This window comes from Mirounga angustirostris, unplaced genomic scaffold (genome assembly GCF_029215605.1).
Source record: "Mirounga angustirostris isolate CCGP_5_RB_7025 unplaced genomic scaffold, mMirAng1.0.hap1 SCAF_13, whole genome shotgun sequence".
In the NCBI taxonomy this organism is placed as follows: Eukaryota; Metazoa; Chordata; class Mammalia; order Carnivora; family Phocidae; genus Mirounga; species Mirounga angustirostris.
This window is the reverse complement of record NW_026991721.1, coordinates 16,515,352-16,532,682: the sequence shown is the minus strand read 5'-3', so window position 1 is coordinate 16,532,682 and position 17,331 is coordinate 16,515,352.

Below are 17,331 nucleotides of genomic sequence, written 5' to 3'. Positions count from 1 at the left end.
TGGGAGGGTGGGAGGGATGGGGTGGCTGGGTGATAGACACTGGGGAGGGTATGTGCTATGGTGAGTGCTGTGAATTGTGCAAGACTGTTGAATCACAGACCTGTACCTCTGAAACAAATAATGCAATATATGTTAAGAAAAAAAAAAAAAAGAAGGTAGCAGGAGGGGAAGAATGAAGGGGGGAAATTGGAGGGGGAAACGAACCATGACAGACGATGGACTCTGAAAAACAAACTGAGGGTTCTAGAGGGGAGGGGGGTGGGAGGAGGGGTTAGCCTGGTGATGGGTATTAAAGAGGGCATATATTGCATGGAGCACTGGGTGTTATACACAAACAATGAATCATGGAACAGTACATCAAAAACTAATGATGTAATGTATGGTGATTAACATAACAATAAAAAATTTAAAAAAGGGAGACTTAGAATTTAAAAAAAGAATAAGGGATGCTGAGATTGAGGGAGGCACAGAGGGAGGGATGGGTGATTGGATGGATGGGTGGGTGGGTGGTTGATTGGTTGGGTGGATGGGGGAATGGATGGATAGATAGATTGATGGTAGGATGGATGAGAGGTGGCATGGAGGGAGAGAGAGAAAGATGACTGATTGGCTGGATTCAGGGATAAAGGGGTGGAAGGATGAGTAGAAGGACTAGGGAGAGAAGGATGGAGGAAGGGAGAGATGGATGGATGGAGAGATGCAAAGTTAGGGAGGGAATGGAGGAATGAAAGGATAGAGAGATTGAGGAAGAGACAGAGAGGTGGAAAGAGAGAGGGAAAGATGAATATAGGGAAGAGTGGATAAAGGGAGGGAGGGAGAAATGGAGAGACAGATGGATGATGGGGTGATGGGTTGGAGAAAAGGGAGGAGAGACGGATGTCTGGTCAACCTCTAAGGAGCTCCCCTTCACCTGTCCCTATAGGTACTGGCAAAAGATACGAGCCTGTTTGATTTTTGTTTGATTTTAGAGTATGTGTATTTGCTTAATTGAAACCAATGCACGTGGACCTGCTTTGGAAAGTGTGGGCGCCCTGCAAATGCTAGAACACCCCATTTTACCTCCTTCCTGGTCAGGAGGGGGAGGTGCCCTGAGGAAGACAAGGAGGAGAGAGGCAGGGAAGTCTGATGAGGGAGGAAGGGGAGGCCAGCTCAGCTGTTCAGTGTGAACGTCCCACCCCGGTGGCATATGGGGGACATGTGGCCCTGTCCCTCCTGGCACCAGACAAACATCATGCCGGGAAAGCCGGCAGCCAAGGGCCCAGAGCATTCCAGAGGGAACAGTTGGCAGTTGGGGAGGATGCAAGAGTTTGACGCCACAGCCTGGAGCCTGGCTCTGGAGCAGGGCCCGGCAGACGGCAGGGAGCTGAGAAGAGGTGGGCCCACAGGCTCCCCATCCTCCAGGGCTCTAGGCATCGCCCCTCCAGGCCTCTAGCAGGGACCAGTCCCCCACGCCCCCAGGCCCTCGGAGCCCACCTCGCTTTAAGGAGTCGGCAGTGCGGAAAGAGCCCCACCTGCTTCCCACGGGACCTCGAACTCGTCACTCCTTTCTGGGCCCCAGTTTGCACACAGTTTCTACATCATTCCAAACATCATCTTGCCTCCTGGAGCTAGTCAGCAACGAGGTCTTTATCGGTCTTATCGCTAAGGAAGGAAAACAAGCACTGTATATTGAGCTTCCCAAAGGGCACCGCGGTTTCCATGTGCAGAACTGTCCATGATCTTGAAATCATGCCCACCTTCCCCTCACATTTTTGGCATTGAAGAGTGCCATTTCTTTTATGAAATAAGGGCTAGTCAAGGTAATCTTGTCAGACAGCCCCCCTTTATTGTATATTACTGGGGGTGCACGAAACCCCAAATTGTGAACCACTAAACCAGATAATTCCCACAGGAACTTCCAGAGCTGGGTGTAGTTCTTAGATGTACCCCCTCTGCAGCCGGGCTCTGATTTGGAAACTTGATGCCTACAAGTTCCCTCTTGAACCTTCCATCTGTGCCCCGGGAGGCAGCAGGGGCCTTGGGGTCCAGGTGTAGGCAGGCACTCTGGGCCAGCACTGGGTCTTGCCTTCAATAAGCCATCTGAACCCCAACATTTGATGTTCAGTCCACCTTACCCTCAATGCAGCTCAAGAGAGGGAGGGAGGGAGCCGTTCCCACCTCCACAGCAAGTGTGGTCTGATGGCCATTCCCTGTGAATGGGGAACGCTGCATCCCGAGAGAGCCAGGTTCGAGTTGAGCCAGGGAACAGCCCAGCTGGGCTAGATGGCCCAGACCACAGAGGTCAGGACTGCAGGCTTGCTGGTCTCAGGGCGTGCGGACTGGCTGGGGTGGACCCAGAGTGCTCACAGGCCCGCCAGACGGAGGGTGGGGTCCCTTAGAGGCAGCGGGAGCACCCCAACTCTGCGCAGTCTCTCCCTCCGGCCGACTGCAGGCAGGTTGGGGGGCGAGGGAGGCTGCAGACAGGCGGGGCTCTGGCTTCCTGGATCTGAGAGTTTGCACTCATTTATTATTTAGTAAATATGTCTTAATCACTGACTAAGGGATGTGTAAAGCACCCCAGAGGGTGGGGTGGGAGTACGTGTCTGGGTGTGTAGCCGTGTCTGTTTGTGTGTATGCGTCTGTATGTCTATGTATGTCTGTGCGTGCGTGTGCATGTCTGCACGTATGTGTGTCCCTGTGTGTGCGAGCACGTGCGTGCCTGTGCGGTGGGGGGCTCTGAGATGAATCAGGTGGGACCCCTGTGCTCAAGGGGCCTGACTCCAGCAGGTGCAGGGTGGGGAGGTGGGCAAATCCATGCTCACAGGAGCAAATGCAGAGGGTGTGGGTGGAAGTTTCTGCTATGTGCCAGGCCCTGAGCCAGCGTCAGCAGCAAGGCCAACTCCAGGGTAAGTCGTGAGCCTTTACTTACCTAAGCAGGCTCACAGCCCCTGGGAGGCGGGACGTTGTGGAACGGCTTAAGTTTAAATTTTTTTTTTTTAAGATTGTATTTATTTATCTGAGAGAGAGAATGGGAGACAGAGAGCATGAGAGGGAGGAGGGTCAGAGAGAGAAGCAGACTCCCTGCCGAGCAGGGAGCCCGATGCGGGACTCGATCCCGGGACTCCAGGATCATGACCTGAGCCGAAGGCAGTCGCTTAACCAACTGAGCCACCCAGGTGCCCAAGTTTAATTTTTTTTTTAATTTAGCTCTTTAATTGCTAGTACACACAGATACAAAAAAGTGGATAATTTGGAAGGATGTCAGCGAAAAGTCAGCCTCCCACATCCCCCACTGCCCAGTTTCTCCCTCCAACGTCACAGGCTCCCCCTGAATCTGCATTCATGGGGAAGGCCATCATATCTTATCTCAGGGGTGCAGTCATCAGTGCTAAAGCATCTCGTCCAGATGGGGAAACTGAGCCATAGACCCCATGGGGCTCAGGATTCTCTGGGTCAAACTCCTTCCTTCTACAGACTAGGAGAGAGACAGAGAGAGGTGACGGGGCCTTGAATTGACAAAGCAGGTGAGGCTGGGGTCGGGGGCTGGGGCTGGAACCCTCGACTCCTGACTCCCACCCAGCATTCTTTCTTCTGAGCGCACTGCTTCCCTAGCTGCTGAGCAGGGGCAGGTGGGACCCCTAAGAGGGCCTGGGACATGGTCAGTGCTGGGGCCGTCCCCAGACCAGAGCCACACACTTAGCAAGACTCCTGATCAGTGAAGACTTCCTGAGTCAGAGCCAAAGCAAGAGCCCGTGACTGGGGGCCCCCAGGCTGGGCATCACCGGATGGCTGGGGGAGGCCCACCTCCTCTCTGCCTCCCCCTCGCACCGGACTCCTTGAGGGTCGGGGGCCAGTGGGGGCCCACTCCAACTGGCTTGTCATTGCTAGCAGGTGTGGTGTCCTCTTTGGGTGGCCTCTGTGTTGTCACTCACAAAGCGGAGACTCCCAGGGCAGCAGTGAGGAGGGAGTGAGAGAAAGCTTAGCTCTGGGCCTGGCCACACGCACCTCTCCGTCTCAGAATGAAGAGGAATATTGGAGGCTATTTGAATATTGCCGTGAATACCCCCCCTCCCCGACCTTGCCCTGGCCTTGATTTCTCTCCACGGCACTTGTCAACATTTGACATTCTAGATATTCTACCCACTTCTTTATCATCTCTATCCAGGAGGGGATGGAGATTTCTAATTGTCTTCACTGCAATTCCCAGCACCCAGAACAGTCCCCAACATGGAGGAGATGCCCCATGGAAGTTTGTTGAATGAATGAATGAGTGAGTGAATGAATAAGGGAATGAATGAAGCAGCATTTCAGCTTTCAGCTCGAATACCCTTCAGTGTCTTGGTAAGGCATCATGGACCGCGGGAGGGAGTGAGTGGGAGAGCAGCAGTGAGCTCGCCCTGAAGAATGTTAGCATCTGACCAGTCATCGGGAAGGTCCTCAGCTCCATCAGGGATGACAGGGACCCACCTGGGCAGAGAAGCTGGGGGAAGGGCTCCCAGTGTCTCGCTCGGTTTCCAGATGCTCAGGATGTGGCTGCCCTCCAGACCATTGCCTGGAGGTGAGGGCAGGTCTCAGGGCACCCTTTTCCCAGGACCCTGGGTCCCAAAGGCTGGGACAGCCATGGGGAGGATGTCTGCCCTGTGGCCCTGGGCCCACATTCGTGTCCCCGTGGTCTCTGTGATCCTGCTGTACCAGAACTTGCCCCACGCCCCTTATCACAGCCTGACTAGCTGGGGTGGGGGGTCTCCCCCATTGCTTGAGGGCCTGGGCCAGGGCTGATTGGTCACCGTTTGCCCGGCCCTAACCCTAGCAGAGAGTGTCACAGGGACTCGGGTTGTTGGAGGTGCGTTGGAAGGAACAGAGGTGGAAGTGCCTCCCTTCCCCAAGAAGGCAGCCCGTGCACCAGCCACCTCAGGACTCACTGCCTGCCTCATGCACTGCACCTAGGCCACTTACTCACTCAAGGGCAGCCTCACAAAGGCCCATCTGTGGGCACAGACCCTGCATCTTCTCTCCTCTCTTGTCTCTCTCCACCCCCAGGATTGGTCTCAGCCCCTCTCCCTTCACTACCCATTAAAATAAACATCCATTTAATGGGATTTCCTCAGGGTGCCTCCCCCCCCTCCCCCCGGCAGCCCCAACCTGGGCTTGGAAAACTGCCTTCCTGCCCCTGGGTTTTCTTTTTAATTGTCCTTTTCCTTTGACTTGCTGGGGGCGGGGGGGGGGGGGGGTTGGTGAGGGGGAAATACAGCTGGGCGGTCCAGCTGCTTCCCCAGCAGCTGGAGCTGCTTCGGAAATGAGGTGACAGCCAGCCCCCTACCCCCGCCCCCCCAAGCTGGGCAAGGAGGAAGTTAACAGGCTGCCAAATGTATGCTCCAGGTCATCCAACACTCCCCACCCCGGCCCCTGTGGCGGGGGAAGATGGGAGAAGAGGGGAGTCAGCCATGGTCCTGCGAGGTGCTGACCCACCGCAGAGCAAAGACTCTTGGGCTCCCTTCCAGGTGTCCTCAACCCCCCTCGCTTTTGATCTTGCTTCTGCTACAGCTTCGGTGGCCAGGGCTGCTCTGCCCTGTGACTCCGGCAGGCCTTCTAACCTCTCCGGCTTCTCATTTCACCTTCTGGAAAGTGGGATGGAAAGAACAAGGCAGAAAGGGTGTTGGACTCCCGGCACCACGACAGTCCTTTTGGACTCTGGTCCATCCATCACTCCTTGTGTTCCCACATTGGTCCATTTAGCAAAGGTTTTCTGGGCCTCTGCATGTGCCGGACTAGGTGCTGGGGATACGGGGGTGATGAGGTGACAAAGCATGGAGCCAGCCCTCAGGGAGCCAGACATGGGGGTGGGCAGCAGGTCGGCGGGGGGAGAAAAGGGCTCTGGACAGAGGGGAGGCAGAGCCCTGAGGGGCACACAGAAGGGTATTGAAAGGTCAGGGAAGGCTCGAATTTGAAAGACCATCAGCAGTGGCCAGTAGGAGAAAGTCGCATCAGACCCCAAACTGCTTTGCCCTATGTGGCCACAGTTCTTCATGCATCTTCTCACTGGCGGTCCCAGCTTCCTGGTTTCCATCTTGCCTGATATCCCATTACAGCCATCTGTCAATGTCACAAGATCTTGAATTAGTCAGGGTTCTCTGGAGAAACAAAACCAATAGGAGATTGGTTTCATCAAAGACACACACACACACCTATATATGTGTGGCATATGGTATGTGTGTGTGTATATATATATATATATAGAGAGAGAGAGAGAGAGAGAGATGACATATATATATATAGAGAGAGAATATATATATATACACAAAGAGAGATGACATATATATATATATATATATATATGGAGAGATTTATTATAAGCAATCAGCTCATGCAATTATGGAGGCTGAAAGTCTCATAATCTGTCATGTACAAGCTGGAGATCCAGGAAGGGCAGTGGTAATTCAGTCTGAATTACCTTCAGGTCTGAAGGCCTGAGAACCAGGGGCCCTGAGGGTAGGAGATGATGTTCCAGCTCAAGCAATCTGGCAGGAAGGGCCAAACTTGTTCTTCCTCCATTTTTTTGTTCTATTCAGGCCTTCAATGGATTGGGTGATGCCCACCCACATTGGGGAGGGCACTGCTTTACTGACTCTAATGATTCAAAAGCTAATTCTATCCAGAAATACCCTTATAGATTCACCTAGAAATCATGTTTGCCAAATGTCTGGACCACCTGTTACCAGCGCAGCTGACACACAAAATTAACCATCATACCCCTCTATTTACTTCCTTTCTGGTAACCACCTTCTACCTCCCTTTGTCTAGACTACCATGACCCACCCTGTCAAAGACACTCTTGCCAATGCCTTCCTGAATCCCCTCTCTTCCATTTATCTTTTGTACTCACCTACAAAATTCCAGTCTTAGATGAGTTAATTCTCAGCTGTCTCCTTACCTGCACCAGGACAGCAGAAGAAAATCACCTCCTAGGGTGTACTGGTCTCATTGGAAATGCAGGAGCTTCAGTGGGCCCTCATAATACTTACAATGCCCTCATGTACCTTGGGAGCCCCCAAGGCCCACAATATCTGTTCCATTTCCTGCTGCTGTGTAACAAAATGGCCAAGACTCATTGGCATAAAATGATTTTTAACTCACAAATCTGCAATTTGGGGCTAGGCTCACTTTTGTCCCATCTAGGTGCTTGGGCAGCTCAACTGAAGATTAGAGGATCCACTTATGAGGGACTCAGTCCCATGGCGGGTAAGCCAGTGTCGCTCTCAGCTGAGAACTTATAAAACATTGTGTGTGTGTGTGTGTGTGTGTGTGTTGGGAGAGTGGGGGAGGGGGACGATAAAGCGAATGGGGGTGAAATGTTTACAATAAGTGGATTTGGGTAAAGAGCGTTCTTTGTACTATTTTTATGTTTGCAACTTTTTTGGGTAAATTTGAAATTACTTCCAAATAAAAGTTAAGCAAAAGAAGTGTAATGCATAAATTGCAAACGTTGGAAACTTTGTGGTTATTGTCATAATGGATGTCACAATGGTCAAAGATCAGACTGGATTCTGTGTTAGTTCAATCTGTGGAAATCTGTTGAAACTTATTTTATGGCCCAGTAGAATCATTCTGGCAAATTCCATGTCCCCTTGAAAATAATTCTGTCATTATTTGATGTATTTTTCTGTACATCAGGCATTGCTTGTTAATCATGTTGTTCACATCATCTCCATACTTACTGGTTTATGGGGGGTTTTTTGGCCACCATGTTACACAAGCTACTGAGGAATGTGCATTAAAATCTCCCACTAGGGTTATTGATTTGTCTAATTCTCTTTGTAATTCTATTACTAGGTGCATATAAAAAATAGGCATCAACAGTAAAATAAACCAAAAAAGCAACTCCTCTCCATTGTTCTCTCCTGCCTCTCTCACAGCCAATCATTCTTCTCAAATGACTTGGCTACATCTGGGCAGCTCAGTGTGGTCTGAGGACCAGCAGCATGAGCATCAGCTGGGAGTTTGGTGGAAAAGCCAGTTCTCGGCTCTACCCCAGACCTGCTGAACTAGACCCCTGGTGGGTGGGGCTCAGGAATATGTTCAAACAGGATAGTCAGTTCCTAGGCATGCTACATATTTGAGGAGCACTCACCTTCATTGCTTGCCTTGTCCATACCTTCCATTTATTCCTCTACCCATCCAGTCTGGCTCCTGTCCCTCACTCTTCCCAAGTGATAGCTTTCGTCAGGCTCAAAAATTATATTCTAGCTACTAAGTTCAGTAGGAATTTTACCCCTTAGCAGTGTTCTACCTGTTGGCCATTTTCTCCCTGATTTTAGAGAACACTTTTTCATTTTCTGTAAAAGTAATATACATGCTTATACAAAAATTAATTACAGAATATGGACTCAAATAATGCAAAAAACAATCACCCCAAATCCTATCACCCAGAACCTACTGTTATTAACATTTGATTACTACAATTCCAAACATGCCTTTATGCATATAGGGGGATAGAAGGATGGATAGAGAGTAGAAAGACAGAGAGGTATACTGTAATAATATGAGATAACAAATTTCTATTTTTAGGTAAAAAAATACTGAATTTAATTTTACTTGACTTTAACAGTATAAAAAATGAATCCAGTGGGGGAAAAAGATGACCTAATTTTAAAAACAATATTTTGACTGGATACCATAAAGCTAAAGAGGAAACACTATACACAGACACTCTGTTCTCATTAATTTGTTCTTCAGGGGGTCCAGGTGAACCATGCTAAAACTACTTTACATGTATACTAGGGCTGAACAAATAAGTATGTATATCCTAGACTGTGAGAGCCAGGTTTTTCACTGCCAGAGAAAGAAGTCACAAATAAATAAGGCAGGGAGGCTAGAATGAATGCTATAATCTTGGATTACACTCAAGATGTCAGCATGAGGGGGCGCCTGGGTGGCTCAGTTGGTTAAGCGACTGCCTTTGGCTCAGGTCATGATCCCAGAGTCCCGGGATCGAGTCCCACGTCGGGCTCCCTGCTCAGCAGGGAGTCTGCTTCTCCCTCTGACCCTCCTCCCTCTCATGCTCTCTGTCTCTCATTCTCTCTCTTGCAAATAAATAAAATCTTAAAAAAAAATTAAAAAAAAAAGATGTCAGCATGAACACATGTTTATTGTATGTATTAGACACATGTAACTCATGTATATCATATATATGCATTATATAGCCACACAGGTAGATACAGAAATAAATGCAGTTATGTGCGTATACTTATATTTCCCAGCTCTGTCTACTGAAAGGACCCGGAAGCAGTGATACCCCAATAGCAACAAACACACCTGGCCCTCGGATCTTGATTTCTAAATACCATTCTCCAATACAAAGACCAAGGATCTTTGGAGACATGGCTGATTCTAATGCTGAAACAGGTAATATGAGCCTGGAGCATCATATGGTACCAGAAAGGAAGAAAGTCCTCACAAAAACGAAACAAAACAAAACAAAAAAATGGAAGCATGTTCCAAAGGACACAGGATGCTCAATGTCATAAGTCATTAGGGAATTGAAAATCAAAACAATGATGAGTACCACGACACACCTATTAGAATGGCTAAAATCTAAAATGCAGTCAACATCAGATGTTGGTGAGAATGTGGAGCACTGGGAACGCTCATGCGTTGTTGGTGGGAATTCAAAAGTTACCACCATTTTGGAAGAGAGTGGTTTCTTACAAAGCTAAATATAATCTTACCATATGATCCAGCAATTGTTTTCTTAGGCATTTATCCAATTTACTTGAAAATTTTGTCCACATAAAAAGCTGCACATGAATGTTTAGAAAAGTTGGCAACCAGGATGTTCCAGTAGGTGAATGGATAGGTGATGGATGAAGAAACTGTGGTACATCCGAGCAGTGGAATATTATTCAGTAATAAAGAGATAAGCTATCTAGCTACAAAGAAACATACAGGAACCTTAAATGCATATTGCTAAGTAAGAGAAGCCAGTCTGAAAGACTATACACTATATGATTCCAGCCATATGTCATTCTGGAAAAGGCAAAAGCACAGAGACAATAAAAAGATCAGTGGTTGCCTGGGCCTGGGGGAAGGAGGGATGACTAGGTGGAGCACAAGAGATTTTTAAGGCAGTGAAACTATTCTGCACGGGACTATAATGGTGGTTACTTGTCATTATACATTTGTTGAAATCCATAGAATGTACAACACCAAGAGTGAACTCTAATGCAAACTATGGACTTTAGTTAATAATAATGTGTATTGACTCATTGGTTGTAACAAATACAGCACACTAATGCAAGGTATTAATAATAGAAGAAATGGAGGTGGGCTGGGGAGGAGTAAATGGGAACTCTCTGTATTCTCCACTCAGTTTCTGTAAAACTGAGGAGTAAATGGGAACTCTCTGTACTCTCCACTCAGTTTCTGTAAAACTGATGCTGCTCTAAAATATTAAGTCTTGTCAGTAAAAGAAAGAAAGAAAAGAAAAAGGACCCTGGAGCCACCCTGATAAAGCTGCCAATAGATAAGCCTGGAATAATTTGGGCAACAAAATAGATAATGATAGTATTGGTGATAACCCAAAGAATAAAATAAATATTCATGAGTCCATACTGACATAAACAAATGACTGACTACATAAATAAATGCAGGAGACGGGAGAAATCTTCCTTATGCAGAATGCCAAATAATAACTGTGGGATGAATGAGGGCAATTGGAAATTATCATTTGAGCACAAGAGTAATAATTACTGCAGATGAATGTCCTCAAAGTATCTCTCCAAAAATATTTATTAATTACTGTGGTGGTTTTGATATGTTTCCACAAATTCTTTCATACTCTTCCCTCTTGAAGGTGGACATTAATTCCTCTCCCCTTGAGTTAAGGGCTGGACTTAGTGACCCACTTCTGTCAAAATAAGGTATGGAAGGGGAAAATAGTTTCTTTTCACAGAGAAACCTGGCAAGTGATCAAGGTTAACGTCACCAGTAATAAGTCATGTTGCTATCATATACTTACTGATACGACATGAAAAGGGCACTTGAACTTTTCAGTATTCTCCAAAATCTATAGTATCAGTCTGATCATAAGAAAACACCAGACACTCAAATTGGAGGACAGTTCTACAAAATAACTGAGCATGGCTCTTCGACAGTGTCATGAAAGACAAGAAGGGACTGAGAAACAGTCACATATTGAAGGAGATTAAGGAGGCATGAGAGCTAAATGTACTGTGCTTTGCTGGATTGGATCCTGGAGCAGAAAAAGGAGATCAGTAGGAAATTCGGTGAAGTCCAAATAAAGTCTGTACTTTGACAGTATTGTACCAACATCAGTGTCTTAGCTTGGACAAATATGGCATGGTTATGTAAGATGTGAGCATTAAGGAAAGCTGGGAAGGATATATGGAAAACACTTTGCAGCTTTTCTGTAAATCTGAAATTATTTCAAAATAAAAAGCTTAAAAATACATCAGAAAATTGAAACAGAAGAAAGTGCTAAATTTCAGATAAAATTCTTTTTCATTACCAGTGATATTAGTTTCTAGCAGGCCATTGAAAGTTAAGAAACATGATTATGTAAAATATTAATTATGAGATTAGAATAATTATGGTATTTCAAAAATGCCATTTTTCCAACTTTATTCCAAGTATCTACTGATTCTTCCTGTGAAAAATGAGGAAATCGACACATTCACACTTTCTCCCACTTTCTGTCCTCCATATCCCAATTTTTGTTAGTCACATGAATATTACTTATTTTATTGTTGATGTTTACAGCATTTATACTGTGCTCAATACTCCAAATTCACAAAGATTGTTATTTCTTTTTTTTTTAAGATTTTATTTATTTATTTGAGAGACAGAGAATGAGAGACAGAGAGCAGGAGAAGGAGGAAGGTCAGAGGGAGAAGCAGACTCCCTGCTGATCAGGGAGCCCGATGCGGGACTCGATCCTGGGACTCCAGGATCATGACCTGAGCCGAAGGCAGTCGCTTAACCAACTGAGCCACCCAGGCGCCCCAAAGATTGTTATTTCTATATTTAAATGGATTCAGTGCTTATCACCAATATATTTACCCTGCCTTCTCCATTCTGAGCTATTTATTTTAAGAAATCCTTTGCTGGGGCACCTGGGTGGCTCAGTTGGTTGATGGTTTGACTCTTGATTTTGGCTCAAGTCGTGAACTCAGGGTCCTGAGACTGAGCCCTCCGTCAGGCTCTGGGCTCAGTGGGCAGTCTGCTTGAGGATTCTCTCCCTCTTCCTCTGCCCCTCCCCCCTCTCCAAAATGAATAAATAAATAAATAAATAATTTTTTAAAAAGAAAAAAAATCCTTTGCTGGCTAGATTTTATTGCCCAGTTGTCTGTTTCAAGAAGGAGGAAGAGGTGCTCATTCTCAAAGCTCTTGGTTGCTTGGGAATGTCTGTCTTTGGCCTTCCTATTGGAAGGAAACATATCTAGGTATAAATTCACAATTTCTGTCCTTCAGGACCTTGTAGATGTTGCCCACTGACCCTGGCACAGTATTTGTCGAGAGGTCTGCAGCCAGCCTGATTTCTCCCATTGTGTGACTCAAGACGGAGTTTTGCCTGGATGCCCGTATAATTCTCTCTGTGGCCTTGAAGTTCAGGAACTTTATTAGAATTATCATGCTTTATCCTAATGGTCCTGAATCCATTTTGTGTCTCCACATTCAGATCTTCATTGCAGGACAGTTTTTCCCCATTATGTCTGAATATTTTTCATCTTTCTTCCATTCCATTTTTCGGAAACACTGTGCAAATATTGAATCTTTCTGGTCTGTCCTTCATGTCTTTTAGTCTTTCCTATAACTACTTGTTATGGGCTGAGTTAGGTCTCCTCCAAAAGATATGTTGATGTCCTAATCCCCGGTACCTCAGAATGTGACTTTATTGGAAAATAGGGTCATTGCAGATGTGATTAGTTAAGATGAGGCCATATTGAACTAGAGTGGGCCCTTCATCCAATATGGCGTCCTTTTAAGAAGAGGGGACACAGAGAAGAACACATGTGACAATGGTGGCAGATTGGAGGGTTGCAGCTGCAAGTCAGGGGTTGCCAAGCCATTACCAGAAGCCAGGAGAGAGCCAAGGAACAGATTCTCCCTCCGACCCCTCAGGAGGAGCCAATACTGCTAATACCTGGATTTCGGGCTTCTGGTTTCCAGAACTTTGGAAGAAGGCATTTCTGTTGCTTTAAGACATCCAGTTTAGGCTACTTCATTACAGCAGCCCTAGTAAAATAATATACTATTTTTATACATTTATTTGTGCCTTTCCATTTATTTTTGTGTGGTTTTCTGCAGGTGTTCGCTACGTGCCCTTCTCTGTTCTTTATCTTGTTTTTTTTTTTTCCGATATGCTTTTTAATTTCTTTTTTTTTTTTTTAAAGATTTTATTTATTTGACAGAGAGAGACAGTGAGAGAGGGAACACAGCAGGGGGAGTGGGAGAGGGAGAAGCAGGCTTCCCGCCGAGCAAGGAGCCCGATGTGGGGCTCGATCCCAGGACCCTGGGATCATGACCTGAGCCGAAGGCAGACACTTAACGACTGAGCCACCCAGGCGCCCCTGCTTTTTAATTTCTAAACAGCTTTATTTCTTGCTTCCAGTTCTTTCCTGAGTGCCGCCAATTCAGTCTCTTTCTGTCTATGGCCTTGCCATACCTCTTTAAGGAACCCTGGACATCTCTTTGCTCAGAGAACTCAGACTGCCAGTGATCTCTTTGAGTGCATGGAGAGCTATGTGCTTGAACTCTCCCTCAGCTTTTGTTTTTGTTTTTTACAGTAATTCCTCTTATGATGTAAGCTCTTTTCCTTTTGCTTATGTTCCTCACCTCCATTTTCTTTTTTTTCTTTTTTTTTTTTAAGCCCCCTGATGATTCTTTGTGATCATCATTCACCTTGGAACAGGCCAGCTGTTTGTTGAAGGATGATGTTGAAAGGAGCAGGGTAGGTAATCTGGGGAGTGATTGGGTGTGTGCTCTCCAACACACTCTTACTAAATCCTTCATTTCCTTTTTGAGTGCATAGCCCCCCAGTTTCCATGCTCAGCGTTCCAAGACTCTCAGCAAAGACCTTTAGGCTGTGAGGCTCCAGAGTTGCAATCTGCAACTTCTACCTGTCTCCCTCCTTCTCTGCCTCACTAGCAGTGTCCCCATGCTGGGCAGTGTTAGGTGCTGGGCAGAGAGAGAGGTGAGTCAGCAAGCAAGCTCCCTCCCCAACCCCACACTGCCCTGTGGCATTGAACTGGGTCTGGATGGGGAAGTGATTGACATGTCTATGGCCTGAACTCAGCCCGGACCCCTGTCATCCACAGTCCTCTCCATTGTGCCATCTGGAGGGACACCCACTTCCTCCTGTGGACTGTTTTCTCTCTTGTTTGAGATCATATTTTATAGCACTTAGCAGGTATTCTTTATAGTTTAATAAAAGATGGAGGTCTTATTCTTTTTTTCCTTCTTCTTCTTCTTCTCCAAATTCATTGTTGTTTCCAGTCAGCTTTGGGTTAAGGAGAATGAACAAGAATGAACCTCTGGGGTGCTTTATGACACGGTCTGAGAAATAAATGTCCCAGGGCTGCCCAGTGGACCTGATAGATTTAGGCAGGGAAAGACACCAGATTACAAAATAGTCTATTCATTATTACCCCATTTTATGCTATAAAGTGCGTATATGTATATAGAAAAAAGACTGGAAGGATATCTAGAATCTTAACAATGGAAATTTCTAGAATTGGAATTTTTTTTTTAATTTCCTCTGTACTTTCTCCACAGTGAGCATGATGGAAGGCACTAGAGCTGGGAGTCAGGACACCCGAGTTCCTGTCTCCTTTTGGCCCCGGGCTTGCTGGGAGAGCTTGGGCAAGACCCTTCCCCTCTCTGACTGTCTGCTTCCTCATCCGGAGGACGAGAATTGGTCCAGTGCTCTTCAAGGTGCCATCCAGATTGGCTGATCCAGATCAGGGTTTCTCAGACTGGGGACTGACAATGTGTTCTTGGGGATCCTTGCATCCCGAGAAAATTTTCCAAAAATGCATGCTTTCGTTTTGATGATAAAATCTAAAAAAATGAGTTCATACACATAAAATACTAAGGATTATGCCTGGCACGTAGTAAACCCTCCTTACACATGAGCTATTTTTAGTAAGAAAAAAAAATGCTGTTGCCGTTTATCAAGATGGTCTCTCCTTTGCAGTGATAATTTACAATGGAAAGATATTTTCCTAGAGTAATATTTTGGATCTTGGGCCCGAATTGCTCAAATAGGGGTGTGAGGGCCTGTGGACCTCAGGGGTCCCCAAGACATGTTTCCTCCTCTTAAGGGCGCCTACACACTAGTCAAGTTCAAATAAGAAACACAGGTCCAGGGCCCCCAAAGAGCAGGGAATGTGGGCTTTGATATCTCTTCTCTCTGTTTTCACAGCAGAGGCCTTGGAAACACACGTACCTTTCCCAGGAAAATGAGTCCCTGGGGAGGTCTCCCAGCCCGCAGGCTCACTCTAGCACCTGTGTTCTGTAACGGAGCCCTAATTGAAATCACATTAACATTATGATTCCATTACGGGGAACAAGAGGCTGGCTGCAGGAATGCGCCCCGTGGGGCCTAATCAGCTGGACCAGATCATTTATAAAGGACTGTGCATCTGCTTGGAGCTCAGTGTTAAGTAAGGCAGACAGGGGCCTATTCATTATTAACAAGGCTTTATGCGTTTGGCCAGGCAAGAGCACAAAGCTGGCCGCAAGGGGAGTCAGATGGAGGAGAGGCATTAAGGCACTGATTGCAAATACCCCGTCTGCCTGGCCCCTTGGTCGAGCCCGAAATGCCTTCACCCAGGTGGCAGGGACTCCTATCCCCGAGTCTTGCTTGCCTGTGGCAATCCCTTCTGCTAATGGGAGAGGCTCGTAACTTGCCTGAGGTCCCGGGACTAGTGCGGGAGAGTCAGAATGTGAACCCAGGCAAGCGGGGTCCAGAGCCCATGTGCTCAGCCAACCTGCCATACACAGTCCACCCCTTGGCAGCTGACACGAGTCCTGGGTCATACAGTTGTGCCACATGTGGTTCCTGCAACTTCAGATCTTTGAGGTCGTGATGGGAAGGAAAGAGCACTGGAAAGCAGCAAAGGAAATTCGAAAAGGTGGCTGGACGTTCAGCTCCTCCACTCTTCATTTATTTCATTCATTGCTTTAAGTACCCATGCTGTGCCGGGCACCAGGCTGGGTGCCACAGCTAAAAAGGCAGCTGAAACCCAGTCCTTGCTCAAAAGGAGCTCAGAGCTGCTTGGAGAGTCTGCACTCTGTATAGAAACCATGTGCAGTAAACACTGTAGACACAGCATCTCTTGAATCCTTAACTACAACAAACGAATCCTTAACATAATGTGTAGGAACCATAAATGAGAAATTAATGACCTATAAGGACTCTGCTATGACATATAAGTATGTAACATTAAATATGAAATTAATTAAATATGATTAAAGGCAATATCATATGACAGAAACGCAGGCTCTGGAATGCACCAGACCTCATTCTAATCCTGGATCTGTTGCCTAACTGTTGCGTTGACCCTGGTCATGCCATTTCACCTCTCAGCACGTCCCCCAACCCCCAGCCTTGCTTTGTCCTGGGTATGGGCATGAGGCGAGAGGACAAGTGACACGCACATCTTGGAGGAAGGGGTGTTGCATCATCACCCAATCGGCTTTGGAGTCAGGAGAGAAAATGGTGGTCAGAGAATGGTGGCTGAGAGGGTGAACTCTGAAGGCTCTGGAAGGCTCTCCCGAGTGGACCTGGTTCCAAGTCAGGGCTCTGCTCGGCGGCTGTGTGGCCGGCACAAGTAATTCTACATCAGGATCCTCAGCATCTCCAAGCGTAAAATGGGGACAAGCGTAGCACTTCCCTTATAAGGCTGTGACGAAGGTTAAATCAGACGGTGGATGTAACACACAGAGCACGTGGTCTGAGACACTGTAAGTGTTCCCAAAAAACCCCAAAAAACAAAAAAAAAAACAACAAACCACCAGCTCAGCTAGCATTTCAGAGGACTAGCCAAGCTCTGATGCGAGCATACTTAGATCCCCAGTCGCTGTGTGGCCTGAGACAAGTCTCCTGGGCCATTTGAGTTGGTAAAATGGGGGTAGCCTGAGGACTGAGGCTTTGGGTTGAGAGGTGATAACAGGCGTGGTTATGTTTTGTAAGCCATAACACAATGCACACATGTGCAATTGTCCTTATTGAGCACTGACTGTATACCGGTCCAGAACTCAGATATGGGAAATGGGGAAAGAGAGACATGGTCTCCTGCTCTCCGGGGTACCCGTCTGGCTGGGGGAGGCACT